General features: G+C 32.6%; 1 pseudogene; it reads left to right on the top strand.

Annotated features, from left to right (window-relative positions):
• The window catches only part of LOC134692625 (uncharacterized), a 59,318-nt pseudogene that overhangs the window by 31,714 nt on the left and 11,995 nt on the right, over positions 1–15,609 (top strand).

The following is a 15,609-nucleotide window of genomic DNA, read 5'->3' as shown; positions in this document are numbered from 1 at the left end:
ATGACACAGATAATACAAATATGTGGAATATACGTCAAGAAGAATATACTCTTACGACGCAGATAATAAAAAGATTTGGAATATATGTCACTGAGACTATACCCTAACGATGTAGATAATAAAAAGATGTGGAATATACGTCAATGATACTTTATCCTGGATCAGATAAAAAAAAAAAGATTTGGAATATACGTCAATGAGACTATACCCGAAGGATGCAGCTAATAAAAAGATGTTGAAGATACATCCATGAGACTTTATACTGCAATCAGCTATTTTACTGTACAGATAAAGCTATACGTATAAACGTTAGCTTTATACGTCAATGACCCCAATTGACCTATAAGCCCCGCCTCCTTATTGTATTTCATCAACAACATCACGTCACGACCATGACAACGTAAAGAAACAATGGTCAAACTTTTTTGAATTTAAACTTTTATGTCTTCAAATGGGTTATTTATATATCATGTTTATCAAATGCTATTAATTAAGTTCATTTACCCTTTCTAATTCCTTAATACGCCAATGTCTTACCACCTGGACTACGCTCATAGGGAAATACCAAAAAATGGTACCCCAAGAGGGAAATTCCAAACACTTTTTTTAACAATTTTTGTTACATGTTTTTTTCATTTTTCATTTTTTTTTTCGATTTCAGTATAAAGACAATATATGTATAGTGTCTTGAAATATGAAATTTATTTGTATGAGGCTTTAAAACCTCGCATTTTCCCGTTTCGTGCCGAAACTATACGTATATTGTCTAAATATCCTTACGACGGAGATAATAAAATAGATGTGGAATATACATCAATGAGACTATACCCTAACGATGCAGCTAATAAAAAGATGTGGAATATACGTCACTGAGACTATACCCTAACGATGCAGCTAATAAAAAGATGTGGAATATACGTCACTGAGACTATACTCTAACGAAACAGATAATAGAAAGATGTTGAATATACGTCACTGAGACTATACCCTTACGACGCAGATAATAAAAAAATGTTGAATATACGTCACTGAGACTATACTTTTACGACGCAGATAATTAAAAGATTTGGAATATACGTAATTGAGACTATACCCGTATGACACAGATAATAAAAAAGATGTGGAATATATGTCTATGAGACTTTACCCTTTTGACAGAGATTATAAAAAGATGTGGAATATACGTCACTGAGACTATACCCTTACGAAGCAGATAACAAAAAGATGTGAAATATAGGTCATCGAGACTACAACCTTACGACGCAGATAATAAAAAGATGTGGAATATACGTCAATAAGACTATACCCTTACGACGCAAATAATAAAAAGATATAAAATATATGTCGATAAGACTATACCCTTACGACGCAAATAATAAAAAAGATGTGTGATATACGTCAATAAGACTATACCCTTACGACATACATAATACAAATATGTGGAATACACGTCAATAAGACTAATATACCCGTACGACGCTATAATAAAAAAGAATATGAAATACAACATTGACGACACAAGTACTAGCAGTGAAACAGCTTCAAATATTTTTTTTTTTAAATGTGAACAATGTTAACGAGACATATCCTAGAATATGATGTATCATAAATCAATTGTATAGTACTCTAACGAAAGAAATCATAACACAGATGTGTCATGTTACTCATTGGCACACATACAAACAATTTGGTATTTACGCCAATGGTTAATTGTTTTTTTGCTTAAGGACCAGGGACACACTTTTTTAAACGTAAACAAATGTATAGTATAAACAATAGGTATGTCCTAAAATAGAACCTGTCGGAGTGTGTTGACTGTCTCTAAAAAAAAAGAATAAAAGCGGATTAGGACATAATTTTAAGAGAGCATGGTGCTAACTGGGAATATTGGTCAACGAGATAGTAACCAAACGAGTCAATCGAACAGAGGGGCGAAAAATACCAGGGGGACAGTCAAACTCATATATTGAAAAGAAACTGACAACGCCATGGATAAAAAATAAAAAAAAGACAGACAAATAATAGTACAGAAGACAACATAGAAAACTAAAGACCAAACAACACGAACCCCAACAGAAACTGGAGAGTGAACTCAGGTGCTCCGAAAGGAAAAGCAGATCCTGCTCTACATGTTGCACCCGTCGTGTTGTTTAGGTTATAACAAATCCGATAGATAGTCTAATGTGGTAGGTCACACTCGTGAAAATTTTGGGAATGGTACTGTAGTAACGACATAAGGAACATATCTGATATCATCTATGAAAAGGTTATTCCATGACGGTCAATCAACTCGTGATGGCGTCCGTAAAACTTACGAAGGGATGACTTCAACTTCACCATTTGAAACTCTTGGTTTGAATATCTTCCTTGTGAGCAACAATCCTCTATCAATGAAATCATGACAGAAAACGCAAGCCCGGGAATATCGTATCAATTAAGAGATACTCCGTATACAGGCGCTGCTAAAATGTTACTACATAGAAATAGAAAGTTTACAATTGGGAAGCTGAAATCATCTCTTTTGTCGTAAAGTTTTGTTTTCAACCGGCCCTCATTGTCAATTTCTAGATGTAAGTCAAGATATGAGGCAGACTTATCTGTATCTGTAATACTCCGGTATCCTTTATATCATGTTCGATGGGAAAAATTCGTTCAACATAGTCACCAAATTTTGTATTATTAAGTGAGAGAACACCATTTATATAGCGGAACGTAATGTTAAAGGGTATTGCAAACTTCTTATCTTTTTTCCTAAGAAGTTCCTGTATGAAGTTAGTCTCATAACCAGTCGACAAGAAGATGGGCACAATTGGTTCCCATTGGAATTCCGTCATTTTAAAAACTAAAACATGTTCTCCAATTGAACGTAACAAATATGTTGTCAATCAAGAAATCAAGCATCTTCATAATGTCAGTTTCAGAGATTTTTTTGTTTGAATCGGAGTGATTCTTCATAAAGTAGGATTTATCCCTTTCAAAAACTAGATACGTGTACCTACGTTCGTCATTTTCTTTTTAATGAAACAAAGTAATACTAACTCTATTAATTTGTCATATCCGTCATAAAAAAAATCAATCCTAAAAACACAAATAAACAATGTTTCACTAATCAGTCAACCAGACAATACTTGAACGACACAAAAAAACCGTGGCATATAGGGTTTTGTAGCATTTACTTAAATAGGATGTGTCGTATACATCAAAGACACAGTACTCAATTGACAAAAATAAAAGAAATACGACATATATGTCAACCAGACCAAACCTTATCGACACAAATAATAAAGGAAAGATAGGGTACTGTACCACTGTTGCCGTTATATATGACATATTCGTCAATAACACAGCATCTTAATGTGGACAAGTTCATGTATATACATAGTATCTATTTGATATTATTCCCAACTTTGTACTTAGTTTATAACTATGTTACCCTATACTATAATGTTTTTACTATATTGAACATATTTTTTGTTATATGGTTCAATGAATCCAAAATACTCTATTTGGGCTCTTTGGTATTAACTCACCACTGGCTATTGAACAAACTACTTTATTTAGTAGTTGTTTTATCTGGTTTTATCTAGGTAAACAGTTCACCTTTTGGCTATTGTATATTGTACTTTTTAACTAAATTGTCAATGCAGAATAAGAAACACCAGACACAACATTAAGTGCCGTAGCCAGCATTGTAAGGTATTTACATTTAAGGGTTTTTCAAATTAGTTTACGGTTAAATGTTTTTGACTTACATAGTTTATTTAGTTTCAGTTTCTTTGCTAGTTATATTTTAAACTTTATATTATCATATTTACCTATTATTAACTTTAAATGTTATATACTATTTTATATAGTAGTATTGTCAACTTACTTTAGTGAACAGTTTCCATAAGCATTGATTAACAAATTGTTTACATTCAGAGTGGTCATTTAACTGTATTTTGCATTATTTTTTAATTGCAATTGTGTAATTAAACATAATATACATTATTTGCTACAAATTGATATATTCATATGCATTTATATGTAAAGTTCATTGTCTGTATATTTCAGATATATCGTTGCCTTCTATTCTATGTTATATTTATTAAAATATATGAAAAAAGTAAAATCACAAAAATACCGAACTCAGAGGAAAATCAATTTGGAAAGTCCATAATCACATGGCAAAATAAAAAAAACAAAACGTATCAAAAACGAATGGACAAGAACTGTCATATTCCTGACTTGGTACAGGCATTTTCAAATGTAGAAAATGGTGGATTAAACCTGGTTCTATAGCGCTAACCCTCTCACTTTTATGAACGTTCTGCATTCAATTTATCTGAGCCTTATTCCACCTGGTCACATGAAAGACAAAAATATGATGTTGTATTTCGTCCTTGAGACAGTAATATAACGACACAAATCTACAACCAGATGCTCCTCATGGCACATCCTAATACGACCACAGATGTCGAACCTTGATCAGTTGGGGTAAGTATGGACACAAGCTTAATACAGCTCTGAATTTGAATTGTGACTAAATAGTTGACACAACATAGGTTTCTGATACAGCATGAATGTGGTCTATGAACTTAAATTTAAAAACTTGAAAATTTTAAATTGGACATTTACCTATTATGGTCCAATATCCCAATTCTTAATACATGGTAAGATTCAGCATATCATAGAACCCCAAGAATTCAATTTTTGATGAAATCAAATAATGCTCAATTTTAGACCCTTTAGACCTCAATGTGGACCAATTTAATAACCGGGCCCAACTATTAAAAATCTAAATACATTGTTAGATTCACGTGGCATGCGCGTCTTTAAAATGGTTCCCTCATACTGTAACGCCGTACACTAGTACATACTTTATCAAAGACGAAAAACTGGGTAGCTTGCGAGATGGGCTATTTCACTTATTGATACACTTATTGATACCTTTAAATCCTTTAAACGGTCCCAGTGTTGTAGTTCGAGTTGACCCGGCCCCGGGTTTTTCGCCCCTTATGTGACGATTCATATTTAAAGCAACTCAACATATCAATTGAAATTGGCCGTGTTAAAATCGGAGCAAAATTCCAGTTGCCGATAATGCCATCGCTGTGCTCGAAGATGAGTAGTTTCCTGAGGAACGCGATCATTCTCCTCGATCTGAAAATACACTAGTTATTGCTACTACATGTACTACGCATGAACAATTGGCAATTTCTGAAATGAACCTTATTCGCGCACAGCACGAGGCTCGAAATAAAAATCGCGGATTTAGCGCAATTTCTAAATGCAGTCTACCCCGTCGTCAGACCCTGATATTACAGTAGGGGATTTGGTTTACCTTTAAATACCGATAGGTCATAGACCCGATCGCGAGATCGATACCTTGTTGTAGCGTGTGATGGTGAACGGTTGTTCATTAAAAAATTTGCAGGCAATCATCTCCGCGCCTCGTCCTACAAAGTAAAACTTTCGGAGTGATATAAAGTTTTTAACACCATAAGTGTCCAGAAAAATCCGAGATATTCTCAGAACGTGTTGCTGTATGTTCCAGGTGTTGATTTATTTGAAGCTAAAATGTTTTCCTCTCTTTTACGATTTGGTGTTTCGGTCACAGTTTTTGTCAAATCGTTGACGTGAGATGATTTTAAATTTACATATTCAATCTCATTTGAAACGGCATTTAATTTGTCCCACAAACTGTTGGATGTATTTATAAATGCCTTATTCTTAACATCGATATCCGATTTAATGAGCTCTGTTTGTGTAAAAACTTCTTGGACGGAGGTTAAAGCTTAATTGATTTGAACTTTGACCGTATTTGTTAATGATGCAAACTTGTCTTTTATCTCTTGAAATTGATTGTTTGACGAGTCAATATGACAGTTAAGGGCATCATTTAAATTTAAAACTTCCTCAGAAGTTGACAATAAAAGACTTTCATTTCTCCTGAGTGTTGACATGGTACAGGAAGTCGGAGAATTTGCCTTGTTATAATTTTTGCGAAATTTATTGATGGAGATACTTCGACGCGGGGTTGTTACCTTCATCAGTATAGTCTCTTCTTCATCGTCGGTCCATTCAATGTTGTTACACATGTACAATGTTTGATATTTGATTTTCGTGTATTTGTTGAAGGCATTTTACGGCAGCATACAGTTCCCCTGTATTGTTTGTTTGCTTGTTAGATTCAGGAACTGGACCATTTATATTTTTGATATTATTTGGTTCCCAAAATATACCCTAACTGGCCTTTGCCAATGGCTTGCCGTTATTCTTGCATGCTCCATCAATGTATACTTCCATTATTAAATGTCCAAACAGTTCAGGAAAACGTTAACGTTGTTTTCGCGGGCTTTCTTATATGACGTGATGAACATGGTTTTGATTTATAAATATTGTTTTGTTTGTGTTTTGTTACGATAAAAATGTTAATATTGATAACAAATAGTATAATTGACTGTACCGTTACACATTTTGAAGTCCATCAAACAGTAAAATCCATCGTAAATCACGAATCGAGTTTTCCTAAAAAAACAACATCCACAATGGACCACTGTCTCAAAGGAATTCTCAAATGTAGAATACAATATAGGAGTGTCCAGTAATAACAAATAACTTCGAACAATTTTGAACGATGCTTTAGAAAATTTCAACACTTTAAAAGTCATGAGATCAACGGAAATATATAATAATTCTGCATTGAAGGATCGTGAAATTTTTAGGCAGCCATTAGACCTTCGTGACGTCAAAATCAATATCATATTGTCAGACACTTTTCTTTTTTTGATTTGGTTCTAATAAAATGGCAAACATGTGTATATTTAACAGAGTTTAACATAAAATTGAGCGTTTTACCCTTAACAGACGTATAACCAACCCGATTAATAGACCAACCGCCCATATAGCCTCATACTCAATATAGATTAAACGACCAATCTATCGGTTAGCCGAGTGTCAGCCGTAGTGATCGAATAAAACTTGATCAGCAGATGGATGACAACGCTAGGCCGCATCGTTCAAGGGTGGTTACTGCATTTCTGCAAAGCGAAGCAGTCACTGCTCTATTATGGCCTGCAATGAGCCCTGATTTAAATCCGAAAGAGCATATTTAGGACACGTTAGGCCATTAGGTACAGGCAACCGAACCACCTGTATAAAATTTACGTCACTTGGAAGTAGCGTTGCACCTAGAATGGCGACAAATACCCCAGTAGGACATCCGACGACTAACCGGAGGGATGAGACGCAGGGTTGAGGCCTGCATCAATTCGTCTGGTTGTTTTACCCGATTTAGAATACTGAACTATGGAGAACGTAAACAGACTTGTAATGGACGTTTTCTAAGTGAAATGACAACAGTATCATGTATAACGAACTCAGAGGATCCATACTTATAATAGACACGTTTTAGTGTTGAAACTGGACACTTGTGGTGTTGTGACAACCTATTCATTAAATTATTATTTTTGTTGCAATTTGATGTGTATTTCTTATAGTTAATGATATGTCCTTATATTGTGCATTATTAGTTATGACACCAAGTATCCAAGGATCCCATGTCCGATAGATACTTAACATATGGTATATAATAAGGGCTATAATAACTGCATTTTTCATACGGTTGCAAATATATCAGAGAGACTTGTGAAGTCAATATTATTATATCCTTAAAAGTTCAAAATCTTCGGGAGATAACTCGTGTTTAACTAACAATAGTGTTGGTCGGCTATAGAAATCAAAGTACTTAAGTAAAAAAGGCCTTCAGATTTTGTCAAACAGCTAATATTTAATGATGCAAATATACAGATAACCGGATAAAAGACGTATCGGGTTGTATTTGCATCTTTTGGGAGTGATTTCTTTGTTGAACCAACAACCGGGAGATGACTTGATGAATTCGGGTAAAGCTTATCAATGTCGGTTCAAGTATTATGTTGCTGATATACTGAATATCAAAAGTAGAATTCCAGTACTTCTGATTTTGGTACAGAAATAGTTCCTCTGCAAACAAAGCTGAAATAAGAGAAGTATATATTCATACGAAATTTCACATCACAATACAAAATACAGAAATATATTGATAATTTATACAGTGGAAATACTGTCCCAATAAACAGCCCTGACCGATCTAAGCTGGTATAATATTTTAAATTTTACAACTCCGTGGAAATACAGTCCCTATAAACAGCCCTGACCGATCTAAGCAGGTATAATATTTTAAATTTTACAACAGTAGAGCAGATAAAACAGGTACTGTATATTCAAACATCCAAAATAAGTAGCAGTTTGATATTGATTACAAAAATGAGTAATAAATACAGCATTCTTATACATCCCCGACAATCCATTTATTAAACTCGTATGATTAAAAAAATGCGAAATGTGTAAGAGTCCAGTACCAAACGAGGGTTGGGGAAGGGCCGACAGACTTGCTTGGAAAAGGGCATTCATGAAAAATCATAAAACGAGTTGCTCATTTTCCCTACCATCACGGACTTTTCGGCTATCATTTGTATCAAGTAAAAAGTTAAATACTGAACTTAGAGGAAAATCAATTCTGAAAGTCCATAATCACATGACAAAATCAAATAACAAAATGCATCAAAAACGTATGGACAAGAACTGTCATATTCCTGACTTGGTACAGACATTTTCAAAGTTAGAAAAAAGTATTTGAAGCTTTTAAAAGTGTTTTCTTATTTTAAACTTATCAACGTCGGTTCAAATATTTTGTCGCTGATATACTGAATATCAAAAGTGGAATTCCAGTACCACTGATTTTTATTACAGAAATAGTGCCTATGCAAAAGTAGCGGTGTAAATAAACAAAGATATAATATCTATGGTATAATTAACTTAACTTATATAAGAAAAGTATATACTTATACGAAATTTCACAATACATAATACAGAAATATATTGATAATGTATACATGTTACACTCCTTTTCAACAATGTGTTACATAATAATTATTTCAGTGCATGTTAACAAGCGATGAAATTGAAACGTGTGATGTGTTCTAAAAAAAAAAAGGCTTGACATTTTAATCCAACACTCCTTCTATGTATATCTACTACTGGCTACTTTTCATGTGGTATATAATTAGCTATAACTACATTTATCATAAAGTTGCAAATATCATCAAAAAAACTAGTGAAGTCAATATTGTTAATTATTTAAATTATTATTGCGTTTGAAAAAAAACGCAATTTTTATTCGTGTGCGTGTAAAACAAATTTTGTTGTAGAGGAGTCAAAATACAGCACAAACAACATTTTCCAAAAGGCCAAAAAAGTGCAAAAGTATATTTAAACAAAACGCATTTGACTTACAGGTCAAACAACTGGTGTTCGTTTAAAAAACCATGGTGCCTGCCATTGACAAATTCATCGTCAAATAAATTGATCACAAGTTTACAAGGGTACAATATTACCAACTAATAACAATTAAACGAACAAATGTAAAATATTTCGGTTAACAGATATCCTTCATCAGTATAAACACGAGTCCAGTACTAAATGAGAGTTCGTTAAGTGCTGACAGACTTGCTTGGGAAAGGTCATTTAAGAAAAGTCCCTCATTTTCCATACCATCACTTATTTTTCGGCCATCGCTGGAATCCAGTAACTTTGTTTGAGCTTTTGATTTTGACATTTGATCAAGGAATTTTCGTTATGAATATTTCTATGAGTTCAGTGTGTTTCTGCTAAATCTTTTGGCTCAATTTAATGTGAAAACTACAAAAAAATTGATTTGAAAAAAAACAATCGGGTTTATGCACAAGTTATCAATTAAAATAACGAATTTAAACTGTACATATCTAATGCTCACTACACATTATGTAAACTCAAAATATATGGCTGAACATTGTATTAATCTTTAAAACAGGGGAAATGCATCCAATTTAAATAAAAAAGTTTTAAAAAATATTTTGGTATTTTTTTTTCAAGAATCCAAGCATATTTGATAATATTCATTGCAAATCCTTCGACATACGATAAGATTATGATTACAATTAATGGCACACAAGTGAGAGGTGTTTCTATTCATAAACGGTTTATAATGCAATATTTTCTGCCTAACGAAATGCCTGTACCAAGTAAGAATTGTGACTATTATTTTCCATTCGTTAGATGGATTTTACAATTTTATAAAGAACTTTCCGTTTTTTAAATCCGCTTGGAGTTCGGATTTTTTGTTATTTTACTTTTTTTAATTACAATACCTGAATAACTGCAAAAAAATTACAGTTGTTTAAAAACATCCTGTCAAACCGGTCCTTAAATTATTTCTTCAAAATATGAAATCAATCATTTAAGTGCCTCTTAAAATATATGTTGCGTATCATTTGCATACATTAAATTAGTCACGTCATTTGTATTGTTTTAGTTGTTATGTTAATGTGTTTCAGTTGAGACTTTTTAAATTGACACGTGATCGAAAAGAAACTTGATCAGCATATAATGTTAATATAAATTGATGTTTTTCCCTGAGTTACATATGAACATACAGACATGTTCCAGTATTACAATATGTCTGCATGGAAATTTGTTGGTATAATTTTCATGATATTTGTTGTGGCTATAGAGGCTAGACACCATAAAAGACGTCGTTATTACTGTAAGTCATTTCTTATCTTATTTCAGTTTTCAATATCAACTGCAGTTTTCAATACAAATTGAAACATAAGTATTAAAAAAAAAAAAAAAAATTATTTACAAAGATAAAATCATATACGGAGAGTCACTGGTTCATTTCTTTTATAACAATTTGTATGCATAACATTTAAAAGAAAATGCACCAACGAGAGTCGCAAAATGATAGCAAGGAGCCTGTAATAAGTAGAATCACAAACGCACTGAACTTCGCATAAAATTTAAAAAAAAAAGAAAGTTCCTAATCAAATGACAAACTCAAAAGCTTAAACACATGTTTTATAGCTAGCTAAATCCCTCACTTGTATGCAGTGATGTATTGTGTGTCGTTGGTTGCAGTTTATACCATCTTTGCTTTTGTTTTTCCACTTGAAACCTTTGGTTCTAGTTTGAACGATTTAACGTTTTGTCACGCTGGTGCTTGTTGTCGCTAACTATTTACAGAATGAATTTTTCTAACTATTGAAGGCCTAAATCTACATCATTCGGTCTTTGGTGGATATTTGAACGATAGGCAATCCTACAATATCTTCTTTTATTAAGCTTTTTGGCATATTAACTTTTGTAAGTATCGATTATCAGGTTGTCAGCATGTTGACGATGTTAATATCAGCTGTGAGTCACAAAATGACGTGTTTTGTAGAGTGATCGCAGCGAACGAGACACAAAAGCATTCATATTGTGTCGAACAGCTAATATTTATAATACCAATATGCAGATAACCTGATATAAGACTTATTTGACTGTATTTGCATCTGTTGGGAGTTTTTTCTTATTTCAACCAGCAACCAAAAGATGACTTGATAAGTTCGGGTCAAACTTATCAACGTCGGTTCAAATATTATTTCGCTGATATACTGAATATCAAAAGTAGAATTCCAGTACTACTAACTTTTGGTACAGAAATAGCTCCTATGCAAAAGTAGCTGTGTATAAAAACATAGATATAATATTTATGGTTACTTTTTATGTCATATAAGATAAGTATATACTTATACGAAATTTCACAATACATAATACAGAAATATATTGATAGTTTATACATGTTACACTCCTTTTCAACAAGGTGTTACATAATAATTATTCCAGAAAGACATGTTGCATGTTAGCAAGCGTTAAAATTGAAATCGGCGTAACGCGTACTTTAAGACAAAAATGACTTGCCATTTTAATCACACACTCCTTCGATTTATATATGTAAGACTCAAATCCATGATGGGTTCCAAATCTATGGCATATTCCTAATCGATGGCAAATAAGATGTCATGCCATTCCAATTCTATGGCAGATTTTTAAAAATCCAAATCTATGTCAAGTTTTGTAATTTCCTAATCTTTTGCGATATTTTATTGTTTCCACGTCTATGGTAAAAAAAATTGCAACAAGTGAACATGTACGACAACGGAAGCATGTCTATAAACATTTGTGAAATACACAGTAAATACTAGTCAACAAAATAATGGCGGCAAAAACACGTAAATGATGAATTCATAACATAAATACAGACTTCAAGATTGAAATGATGTGCCTTGTAAAAATAAACATGTTCTAATCTGTGCATTTATTTAACCAAATAGTAATGAAGGTCAATGAACCTTATGTCCCTTAACAAACAAGAAGATGGATTTTTAATAAATAAAAAAGGGGGATAAATAAAAATGAACAGTTTGAACGTTCAAATAATATGTTATTCATCGTTATGGCCTCTTTTTTATTTTATGACAATCTAAATAAAATTGGTATCCGTTAATTTCATGTTTCACTTTATAAACTTTGCCAACCGTAGACAGTTAAATGTTTACTTTAATAACTCCTTTTCTGAAATATCCGCTAGTGAAAAAGCGCGATGTCTTTGTTCATAGCGGACTTCGACCGGTACAGCACATTGTGTCCCTTTTCTGGCGTATGGGTCGCATCTTCATGTAAACAATCGTCAAATTGTTGTCATCTAGAATAGTGTTCAAATCTATGGGTTCTGCCATCGTTTGCTGCGGTGACGATGTAATATGGCGTTATTGAATTGTGACGTTATATGTTAGACCTGCCATAGATTTGGAGAAAACAAAATCTGCCATATATAGATTTGAGTTGTTTGGCGTTTGTAACGTCATATATGCCATAGATTAGGAATCTGCCATAGATTTGGAACCCGCCATAGATTTGAGTCCTACATATCTACTACTGGCTACTTTCCATACGGTATATTATAAAGACTATAACTGCACTTGTCATAAAATTGTAAATATCATCAAAAAGCCTTGTGTAGTAAATATGATTAATTCTTTAAATTATAATTGCGTTTGATAAAAACCGCCATCTTTATACGTATGTGTGTTAAACAAATTTCGTTGTAGAGGGGTCTAAAAACAGCACAAACAACATTTTTTAAAGGGCAATAAAGTGCAAAAGTATATTGTAACAAAACGCATTTGACTAACAGGTCGAACAACTGGTGTTCTTTTTAATCAACCATGTTCACTACAATTGACGATTGCCAAATAAATTGATCACAAGTCTAAAAGGGTTTTTACATTACCAAAACATAACAAAAAACGAACACATGTAAAATATTACAGATAAAAGATATTCTTTATCTGTATAATCACGATTTGAAATGAATCATGTCAATCTATTTTGATTATAAAAACTATCACAATCTTGAAATGTAAACAAAACATCCAGTTTAAGAGAACATAAGAGACGCTGCTACAGCACATTGTGTCCCTTTTCTGGCTTATGGGTCACATCTTTATGTAAACAATCGTCAAATTGTTGTCATCTAGAATGGTGTTCAAATCTATGGGTTTTGCCATCGTTTGCGGCGGTGACGATCTAATATGGCGTTTTTGAATTGTGATGTTATATGTTAGATCTGCCATAGATTTGGAGAAAACAAAAATCTGCCATATATAGATTTGAGTTGTTTGGCGTTTGTAACGTCACATTTGCCATAGATTAGGAATCTGCCATAGATTTGAGTCCTACATATCTACTACTGGCTACTTTTCATACGGTATATTATAAAGACTATAACTGCACTTGTCATAAAATTGTAAATATCATCAAAAAGCCTTGTGTAGTAAATATGATTAATTCCTTAAATTATAATTGCGTTTGATAAAAACCGCCATCTTTATACGTATGTGTGTAAAACAAATTTCGTTGTAGAGGGGTCTAAAAACAGTACAAACAACATTTTTCAAAAGGCAAAAAAGTGCAAAAGTATATTGTAACAAAAAGCATTTGACTAACAGGTCGAACAACTGGTGTTCTCTATTTGATAAACCATGTTCACTACTATTGACGATTACCAAATACATTGATCACACGTCTAAAAGGGTGTAACATTACCAAAACATAACAAAAAACGAACAAATGTAAAATATTTCAGATAAAAGATATGCTTCATCTGCATAATCACGATTTGAAATGAATCCTGTTAATCTATTTTGATTATAAAAACTATCACAATCTTGAAATGTAAACAAAACATCCAGTTTAAGAGAACATAAGTGACGCTGATACAATTCAATAATTCCAAACACGACAAGAAGACTGCAAAGATAGGCAAAAGTGTGTATAGTAATTTGCTTTATGAACTAGTACCACTCTAAAACTCCAAATCGACCACAGATAAAATTTTACAACTGCGCGGTAATACAGTCCAAATAAACAGCCCTGACCGATCTAAGCTAGTATAATATTTTAAATTTTACACGGGTAGAGCAGATACAACATGTACTGCGTATTCAAACATCCAAAATAAGTAGCAGTTTGATAATGATTACAAAAATGAGTAATAAATACTGCATTCTTATACATCTCCGCCAATCCTTTTATTAAACTCGTATGTTTAAAACAATCCTAAATGTGTAAAAGTCCAGTCCAAAAACGAGGGTTGGTTTCGGGCCGACAGACTTGCTTGGAAAAGGACATTGATGAAAAATCATAGAACGAGTCGCTCATGTTCCCTACCTACCATCAATGATTTTTCGGCTATCACTTGTATCAAGTAAAAAGTAAAATCAAACAAATACTGAACTTAGAGGAAAATCAATTCGGAAAGTCCATAATCACATGGCAAAATCAAAAAACAAAATGCATCAAAAACGTATGGACAAGAACTGTCATATTCCTGACTTGGTACAGACATTTTCAAATGTAGAAAAAAAGTATTTGAAGCTTTTTAAAGTGTTTTCTTATTTTAACCAGCAACCAGAAGATGACTTGATAAGTTCGGGTCAAACTTATCAAAGTCGGTTCAAATATTATGTCGCTGATATACTGAATATCAAAAGTGGAATTATAGTACGACTGATTTTTGGTACAGAAATAGTGCCTATGCAAACGTAGCTGTGTAAATAAATAAAGATATAATATTTATGGTATAAGAAATTTAACTTATATAATAAAAGTATATACTTAAACGAAATTTTACAATACATTATACAGAAATATATTGATAATTTATACATGCTACACTCCTTTTCAACAAGGTGTTACATAATAATTATTCCAGTAAGACATTTTTTCATGTTTACAAGCGATGTCATTTAAATCGGCGTAACGTGTACTTCTAAAAAAATGGTTTGACATGTAAATCCCACACTCCTTCTGTTTATATCTACAACTGGCTAATTTGCATATGGTATATTATAAGGACCATATCTGCATTTGTCATAACGTTGTACTAGTGTTTAATGAATAATATTGTTGGTCGGCTTTAAAAAAAAACATTTTGAACTTAATTAGCAATGCCACTTTCATATGTTTCCAAAAGTTTGTTCAATGTTCTTTTATGTATGTTTCTTGTGAAAGGAGGAATTATACAAACATATATACCGATAGAGAAAATAAATATTTGATGAAAACCTAGGAGTAAAATTAAAGGACTAAAAAGAAATAGAAACCGAGTGGATAGGGTCGGAAAAGCAAAAGAAGATATAAAAAAGGACAAACAATACTTTC

This window comes from Mytilus trossulus, chromosome 12, assembly GCF_036588685.1.
Source record: "Mytilus trossulus isolate FHL-02 chromosome 12, PNRI_Mtr1.1.1.hap1, whole genome shotgun sequence".
Classification (NCBI taxonomy): Eukaryota; Metazoa; Mollusca; class Bivalvia; order Mytilida; family Mytilidae; genus Mytilus; species Mytilus trossulus.
The sequence above is the reverse complement of the archived record's forward strand: the minus strand, read 5'-3'. Positions and strand labels throughout refer to the sequence as shown.